General features: G+C 36.9%; 1 long non-coding RNA gene across 1 annotated transcript; it reads left to right on the top strand.

Annotated features, from left to right (window-relative positions):
- Positions 1 to 960: 960 nt before the first annotated feature.
- LOC109263468 (uncharacterized) lies at positions 961 to 8,375 on the top strand. The gene is made up of 2 exons (XR_002078224.2): positions 961 to 1,266; positions 7,472 to 8,375. It is a non-coding gene; the product is annotated as an uncharacterized LOC109263468 (long non-coding RNA).
- The last annotated feature ends 990 nt before the right edge of the window (positions 8,376 to 9,365 follow it).

Here is a 9,365-nt window from a genome sequence, read left to right as displayed (position 1 = left end):
AAGATGCAGAATCACCCTGAGTGAAAGAGAAGGGAAAGAGACCTTTGTACCTGTGGGATCTAAGGGCACAATCTATGTGCATAGTTGGCAACTGTGTCTAGGGTTGAGCCTGAAGTCCTATGGGTCAGCCACATAGGCATCTGGGAAAGAAAGCTGGGTGTGGACAGGAACCAGAACAAACTGGAAGATAAAAGGATGAAACTAGAACCCCATTTGTCTCACAGCAGCTCCAGCCTCACTGTCTTAGGTAAACTGCAGGAAAAGCTGGCAGCCATTTATGGAAGAACTGCCCATGGCCTTGGCCAGAGATGGAGAGGCTGAAAGAGGAGGTCTAGCAGGAGCTGGGGAAAGGGCCAGTCTGGGTTCTGCCCCACTCCCACAGAGTGAGCTGCCGGTGCAGCAACAGCATGCTTGGCACCCTCTATAAACTTAGAGCATAAACATTAAAGCTCATGCTTCATGTCTACGTTTCAAAAATCAGGAATTCTGGGAAATTAAGCTGATATAATACAAAGCCACCACAATTCATTGATCTTCTTACATATAAAAGTTTTCATAACACAACTTTAAAAAATTCCTTATTCTTATAATACAGTGGAGATTTTTACAAGCTAATATTTACAATCTAAATGTAAAAAGTACACTTTTCAAAATTTCCACTTTTGTAATCCTAATAAATTAGAAAGGATAGAAACAGTCCTCTGACAAGTGAAATTCCAATTTAATTATTGTAAGCTATGGTTGTGTCTTTCCCACCATAAATAAAAGCTTGAATATAAATAAACTGACACATAAATAAGTTGAAATAGATTCATGCTTAGCTGCCAAAGCAAATAGATAAGAATCTTTCTCCTCCCAGATTATATAAACCAAAAATTGCTAATGATGTATTATTTTTAGAAAGTAAGACTTAAGTATCACTTATCCAAAACAGTGACCAATCTCTCTAAAATGGCCAGTCCTAAATCGTCTCATGCAAATGAATTGGATGATTAAAGCATTCAAGCAAATGACTAAAATAACAGGGGCAGTTTGCTTGAAAATGTGAAGCTCTACCAGGCGTGTTCAGTCTTGCATACAAGTTAGAATCTCCTGGAGGAAGTACAGGACCCACCTCACATGACCACCGAAACCACAACCTCAGGGAGGCTGAACCCTGGCATCTGGCATCAGGTTTTAAAAAGCTCGCTGACTGTAATAATGCCCAAAGGAGGCTAAGAACCACTGGTGACCCAGGTGGAGAACTGACTGATAAGATCTGAGAGGGTAAGTACTATAATTAGAGGTAAAAACAAATAGAGCTGGAGATGGAAGAAGTTAATTCTAAATTGGGCAACTCAGAAGAACTTACAGAGGAGACAGAATTGAACTTAGATCTTGAAAAATGTATAAATTTGTTAGATGGATTTTGAAAGGGAAAGCTATTCCTGGAAATGATAGGAGCCTAAGCAAGAAAACTATGGGTAAGAAAGTGTAGGAGAGGTTGGAGAAAAAGCAAGAAATCCTGTTTCTGGGTGAAGAGGGAACATGGTGACAACATAAGGAAGCTAGGAGTGGTGAATCTGAACAGACATGGTTTACCTTTGCCAGAGACCATCTTTAAAGTCAAGAGGAAGATGTGTTTTACCTTAGATTTATTCAGGTAAAAGCAGAGCCTCTTCATTCTAAGAATGTGGGGTGGGAGCGCTATTGCTGAACTCCCCAAAGCTTGGCTGGCATGGCTGGGGTCCACCGGTTGGTTGTCTTATCTGCAAGTAGCCTTCTGTGTATGTCCCAGCATTTGTAGAGACACTATCATTCCGTAAGTGTGCCAGGACATGAGAAAGATTGGGAAGCACCAACCTACCCTACACAACAATTTAGCTTGATAAATAAGGCCAACTTCCTGGCCTTAGAGCTCTCATTTCCTATTAAAGTCTAAAAATTAAATAAAGTGAAATTTTAAATGTTAATGAAAATAACCAAATATGTTGAGAAAAACAAAGTAAAACATATAAGGAGGAAATTTTTGATTTTAAAATAGAATGTAACTCAGTGAATTTTTTAATCTTTTTTTTCCCTCCTCAAAGAAGCAACACATTCCTTGGTGACAAAATAGAAAGAATAGAAAAGAATAAATGCTAAAGAGCACATCCTTCATTAAATATTTTCCTGGCCTTCAGTCAGGCTGTTTCTGAAGAAACCACCATCACTGATTAATTTTTATAGAAGCTATGCAAAAAAGAGCTGACATAGCAGGCCTACAATTACTATCCTCAGACAGATTCCTTACAAGGCTGGAAATTACCTGGTGTTTGGAAACTTGGATTTGCTCCCACCACACCCTCGCTAATAGGAGTGGCTTCCTGTGCCTAGGCTGTTTGTGCTTACATGGTGGTTTATGCTCAACATACTCCTTCTGGGATTCTGGAATTTTGATACATGCTATGCAGGGGATGCCCTATGTAACCAGCTTCTAATAAAAACCCTGGCCACTGAGTCTCTGCTGGGCTTCCTTGTAGATTACACTTCACACACGTTATCACAATTTGTAGCTAAAGGAAGTAGTGTATCTTGCATGACTCCATGAGGAGAGATCTCGTGAAGTTTACACAAACTTTCCTCCAGACTTTATAACATGTGCCTTTTTCCCTTTGCTTTGTATCTTTTCCTGTCATGGATATGACTGTATGCTGAGTCCTAGGAGTCTCCCTAGCAAATCACTGAAACTGGGATGGCCTTAAAACGCATCCCCCGCACCCCATACACAAGCATATACATGACATATTTTTACACGATGGTAGCACAACATACACTCTGTTCTGAATCTTTCATATAGTATGTCTTGGACATTTTTCTTATTGGTGCCTATAGGCCCAGTTTACCATTCTTAACAACTAAATAGTAGCTCACTATTTGAATGTTATCATAATTTGATTAGTCCTTTATTAGGGACATTTCAGTGTGTCCACTCCTTTGCTATCACAAAAACCCTGCAGTAAGAATCTTTGTAAATGGTTCACTTCTCCTTTGTGCTGATAGATCCTTCTGTCAGAAGAAAACCAGAGAGGAGCATTGCCAGGTCAAAGGTGCTGCATATTTTTTTATTTTAATTGCTATGTACAATTATGTTTCTTATAAATCAGGTCAATTTTGCCTACACTATCGTATGAAATTGTCTTTTCCTTAGAATTTGCCCAACTGTGGTTTATTTTAAAAAGTTGATCTTTGCTAATCTGAAAAGTGGGAAAGGATATTATAATTTCAACAAGCATTTCTCTTATTAATGAGGCTGAGCATCTTTTTATAAGAACCATTTGCAATTTTTCTGTTAACTATCTTATGCTTGGTTTATTTTTCTATTATATATTTGGCATTTTTCTCTCTGATTTTCAGTAGTTCCTTATACATCAAGGAAATTAGCATATTTTGTGTGATGTGAGTTGCAAATATTTTCCCCCAGGTTGTTGTTTATCTCTTTCCTTTGTTTATGCTAAGTTTTAAAGCAGAAATATTTTATGGTTATATGAATTTTTGTGACTTCTTTGGATTTGCGTCAAAATGGGATTTTCCTCAAATAGTGTAAATAAACATTTAGGTTCCAGAATCTCTGCCTGAAATATGAAAACATGAATGCAAAAATAAAAACAAAAATAATGAAGTGTGCAAAAGTATATCAAAAAGAGAAAAGTTAAAACCTCTCAAATTCTATTTCAAGTAAAGATGAATTGGCAGGTTTACATCACATCTGTTTCATCCATTCCTGATCTACCATTAAGAACATTAACATCCCAAATGACACTTTCTAAAGACACCATATTTCAATTTCTTTAGCACCAGCGTATAAATAAATCTTAATTTTGGGCTCTAGTTGACATTTCGACGGCTGTTATAAATTACTTGAATTCTTTTACTGGTGAATTTGATTTAAAAGCCTTTAAAAGAAGCTGATGAACGGGATGTGACAATAGCCAACCTCTATATTCACTACAAATTTTAGACATGCATATCTGAAATCTCTCAATATTTATCTGACTATTGCCTTGCAGGAATTGCATTTAAGAAATAGAAGACTTGGTGCATATACCATCTTGTTATGAAGTACATAACTTATCTACAAATTTCAAATTAAAACACAACAAAAATCATTTTGGTCTAATAAATTGACTATTTCTCTCCCCTCACTCTCTGCTTCCTTTCTTTCCTTCATCCACCCACCCTTCCCTTCCCAGTATTTGATCTTAAAAGCTAATCTAAATACCAAATTTATGTTGAGATCTGTGCTTATTGGTTTATACACAGACCATGTGAAATGGGGTGTGTTGAAAACCTAATTTTACAGATGAGGAAACAGGCCTGAAACTGTTAAATAATTTGACCAAACCACAAAAATAGAAGCATAGGGACTGAACCCCAGCTGCGTGTAACTCTAGCCCGTACCCTTAACCTACGCATCTGACTATATTTTGGCTTCTTGTGTAGTTCACAAATGTAAATCTTGCCCTTTAAATTACTACAGGCCAGCAGAAACAAAATAACATACAAATTAATAAAAACCGAAAGGGAATATTATCAAAATCAACCCCAGATACTATTCCTCATTGAAAACAAGCCCTCTACTCAGTCAACATTCCTCACAAAATAGTCATAACTTACTAAAAAAATTTATTCACAGGCATATCACTTCCTATCTCCCTTAACCATTAGAATATAACGTCCTGCCTAGTTCAGACAGGATTAGATTCTTGTTAAAGGCTAACAAAATTGGGCCAGCTGGCCTGAATTCACAAGTTGAGCACTTTAAACCTTTTCCTCTCTCCTTTGAAACTTTTTATGTTCCCTTCCTTCACTTTCAAAACACCTCTTTCTAAACCTATCTTTTCTTTCTTCCTTCCAACTCTTACTATTCTAAATTGCTTTTCCTTGGGTCCCTAACCTTTATAAGTCAGCCGATGCCTTAGCTTTCATTCCCTCATGGCTTCTCACCACAGTCCTTGCTTCCTCTCCCTCCACTCTCCCAGCTTCATTTATTTTATCTAACTTTTGTGTGGCAGTGTCCAACTTTATTAAATTTGTATTTACCTAACAGAGTGTGAATCCCAAGTTCTTATGCAATAGTGTGCCAGATAGTCCCTTCACACCCAGAGCTTGGAAAGGAAACATATTGGCAACTATCGCACATTAGGCACTCTCTATACATTACTGACCTAGCACCTTAAGATGTAAAACTGAAGCTCAGACATTTTAAAGAGTGCATCCCTTATCACAGATTAACTAGGACTTTGCCAGGATGTGAACCTTATATCACTTGAAGTTATTTTCTTTCCATTCCACTAGCCGGACACACTGCTTCTTTTGTGGAATTCCAAGTAATGAAATTTTTGTTTTACTCATAACTATGCAAGTCCTTTGACCATTTATTTGTATAAACTCTTACACTCTGGAAAAACTCATAATATTTTGTATTGCTCTTTTTTCCCTTGTTCATCTCTGAACACAGGAGATGGTGGGCCACTGTCTCTCTATTTAATACAGGGTTTTCTTATGTATCTGAGACTATATTATGGGAATTCTTTAGCTCCTCACATTTATATGTATAGACACGCACATTAGACTCTCCATTTCCTAACTGTGTGTATCTTAAGTATCAGCATGCACCCTTCACACATTCAAGTTTCACAATGAGGTTTATTCATAAAATGCCTCACAACTTCCAGTTTCCCAAAGTTATTATGAAAGATTTCACAAGCTGTAATTGATCCAAATAGTTTCAACAAGCCTGAAGCAATATTGGAATGTCATACTTAAGCTATTTTTTGAGTATGAAATTATACAAAAATTGAAATTTTGTGACTATTACCCTAACCCCATTATAATATAATTTCTAAAATTGATCATAAGATTAGAATATGCATATTCCTAAAATTAAAAATGTTTAACATGCAGGTAGAATGACTCATTAGCCATACCCCAAAATTTCTTAAATATTATCATATAAATTCTGGTTAATAAAATTCAGATTTTTAATGCTATTAACCACACTATAACAATTTCTCAGAAATCACTATGATTAATGATTTAAACGGAAGAGAAAACATTTCTTTTGAAAGTTGCTCCAACCTCTTCCCTTAGAGTTGGCAAGAGTCTATGTCATTACAATAGTCTAGACCATGGATAACATACTTTTTATTTAAATGAATAAAGTCTTGTTAAGTTTTCCCTTTTTAATTCAAAATACTATCACTTCAGGAGTGCTTGAGTGGCTCAGTCAGTTAAGCTTCTGACTTCTGCTCAGGTCATGATCTCATGGTCTGTGGGTTTGAGCCTCACATCAAGCTTTGTGCTGACAGCTCAGAGCCTGGAGCCTTCTTTGGATTCTGTGTCTCCCTGACTCTCTGCCCCTCCCCTACTTGCATATGCGCTCTCTCTCTCTCTCTCTCTCTCTCTCTCTCTCTCTCTCTCTCTCTCAAATATAAATAAACATTAATTTTTTTTTTTAAGTTCAAAATACTATCACTTCAAATCAAGTGTTTTCTCTTTGGCTTGGTCTTCCCTTCTAATAACTCTAGTAATGTGAAACAACAAATTAAATCTTCAAACAAGTACCCTAGATTCATCTTTACACTTTTCATAATTTTTATTTTAACCCACTCATCTATAAAATGAATTCTTGGACTAGATGATTTCTAAAATCCTCCCAGCTGAACATTCTATGTGCCTCAAGTTGATGGAAAACAGTGTACTGCCCAAGCATAGAAAACAATTTTCAGACTCAAAAATATATTTTGAAAAATTTCAAGCCCAACAGTTACTGCCCATAAAATTTTTCTCAGAGTTTTACCTCTCACTACTTGAGGAAAGGCACTTCCATTTCAAAACTCAACAAACTATAATGTAAATCTCCTTTTTACAGGTATGCAATTATGCACAGAGAAGCAGGATACTGATGTGTTATGTAGTCCAATCAAGAGTTAAAATTTAAGGAAGCTTAAGAGAGTTGTTGGAGTTGCCTTGTATCAATCACACATCTGCCTTTCAATCTTCCCTGACAGCTTCCTTTCCTTCCCCTTCCCTCACATCTTCCACTGAAGTAAAGTGTCATTTATCGCAAGGGAACAACATTCCTGCGGGTGTTTCAGGAGAATTTCAGTCAGGGTTTACAGCTCACTCCTTTTGTTTACTACATTCTTTAATGCATTCCTTGGCAGATGGTAAAAGCAAAGTAATTAAGGAATACAGCTTTATTACTGATTATGGATTTGATATTTATGACCAGAAGGTAATTTATAATCTTTGATTCTAAATACCATTATCCAAAACAAATGTTTTATTTACACGTTCAAAGGCACAGTAACAAGATATTAAGGTGAGCTGAATGAAAACAAAAACAGACTTGTAAATGTTTGACAATGGTCCTTAAATACTCATATTTCTAAGTTCTTAAATAAAACATATAAAGTCATGAGACTTTTCATTTCCCCTTTGTTTCAAGGCACCCTCAAGACAATTGAAAGAGAAGGAAAAGCAGATGAGTAATGGAGCTTCCACATAACAAGGAAGGAGGAAAAGACCTAGGAAAGAAGAGTGAAATACACAACTTGGCTCAGAAAGTCCCCATGGAACACAATGCATTTCAAGACCAGTGATCCAGCGGTGGGGATGGGGACAGGGAGAAGAGGGGCAGAAAAATAGAAATCTTGGCTAGTAGGCAGATTTACCAGCCAAACTAAACTCAAGATAATGAGAACACAGTTTCACTTATAAGGAAGGCTATGGTGCGCTATGAGGCTATGATAAGGCAAATTCATGATACTAGTATAGTTAGTTTATGACTAACTGCAGTCATACCAAAGTCAAAAGAAACATTTAGTGGAGTCTTATATTACGTGGGTGCAAGTCTTTTCTTTGTGATGTGTCATGCTATTTTTAAGATTTGAATTGTTAGAGCAGTTTTAGGTTCACAACAAAATTGAGAGGAAGACACATATGTCCCACATATCCCCTCCCTCCTCCCCTCCCCCCACATACATAGCCTCCCTCAATATCAACATTCCTTACCAGGGTGATACACCTGTTACAACTGGCGAAACTACATTGACACATTATCACCAAGAGCCTTAGCTTACATTAGGGTTCACTCTTTGTGTTGTATACTCTATGGTTTAGACAAATGTGTAATAACATGTACCCACTATTATAGTATTATACAGACTAGTTTACTGCCCTATGAAACTTCTGTGCTCTACTCTTCATCCCTCCCTTCCCCCTAACCCCAACGATCATTTTACTGTCTCCATAATTTTGCCTTCTTCATAATGTCATGCAGTCGGAATCATAGTTTGTACTCTTTTCAGATTGGCTCTTTCACTTAGAAATATACGTTGAAGTTTCCTCCATGTCTTTTTATGGAGGGTTTTTTTAATGTTTTTATAAACACAAGAATACCATTCAGAAGATCACAATGGCAGCATAATGAGAAGCATTTGGGGGAACTGAAGCTGCCTGAAGGAACAGTGGCTTCATTTCTCACTTCAGGGTAAGTACTGATGAGTACAACAGCAGACAGATTCACTCACATTCTTAAATTGTTTTATTTTTCTTGTTAGAATGTTTTGGCTTGTTTCACTTTTAAATATTTTGTTTTATTGTTTCATTTTTGCCAAACCCTTATGTTTAAAGTTTTGTAAGCTTAATGCAAAATATCATGAATGTACTCGATAATTATGGGTTTTTATTATGGTCTCAAGAGAATTGTATTAACATGGCATAAGGAACAAAAAATAGAAGGGATCTGTGCAAGAAGGCTCTTTCTTCATATATTGTATAGAAAATAATGAGCCGAGGGTGAGGTAACCATGAGGGGTATTGCCATCTGCTCCCTCTAGTGGGCAGACATTTATTTTTACAGCACCACACAGTTACAGTGGGTGCAGACCATGGGTTTCCACAGACGCTCTGGCATGTTGGTAATCCACAGCACTAGGATTTCCATTCATCATGGTACGAGAGATATTTTATTTCCTTCTACTACAGTGATAAATAGCAAGTGGCAACGGTATCAAGGTCAGAAAGACATTAGGGAATGTTTGGGGTGTGTGGCAAAGGGAGACGGTCTCATCTAAAGAGGGCAGTGGCTAGCCAGCACTTGCAGATGTTTGCTATGAAAACGAACCTATTATTCGCAGGTATTTTGATGGTACAAAAGAAACTGGAAATTCAGACTGTGCTGGTAGCATACCTAAATTTTAGAAATCAATTATATGCTGGGCAATATTATTTTAACCAAATAAAGCACATTTTTAGGCTGACGGATGCCTAAATCAAGGGGAAGTTATGAGGTTGTTTCCCCAATCACAATCCTGAAGCCATTTCTGATCAAAGGAGTG

The sequence above is a fragment of the Panthera pardus genome, unplaced genomic scaffold, assembly GCF_024362965.1.
Source record: "Panthera pardus isolate Hobbes unplaced genomic scaffold, ASM2436296v1 HiC_scaffold_17, whole genome shotgun sequence".
NCBI classification, from domain to species: Eukaryota; Metazoa; Chordata; class Mammalia; order Carnivora; family Felidae; genus Panthera; species Panthera pardus.
This window is presented reverse-complemented; position numbering and strand designations above follow the sequence as displayed.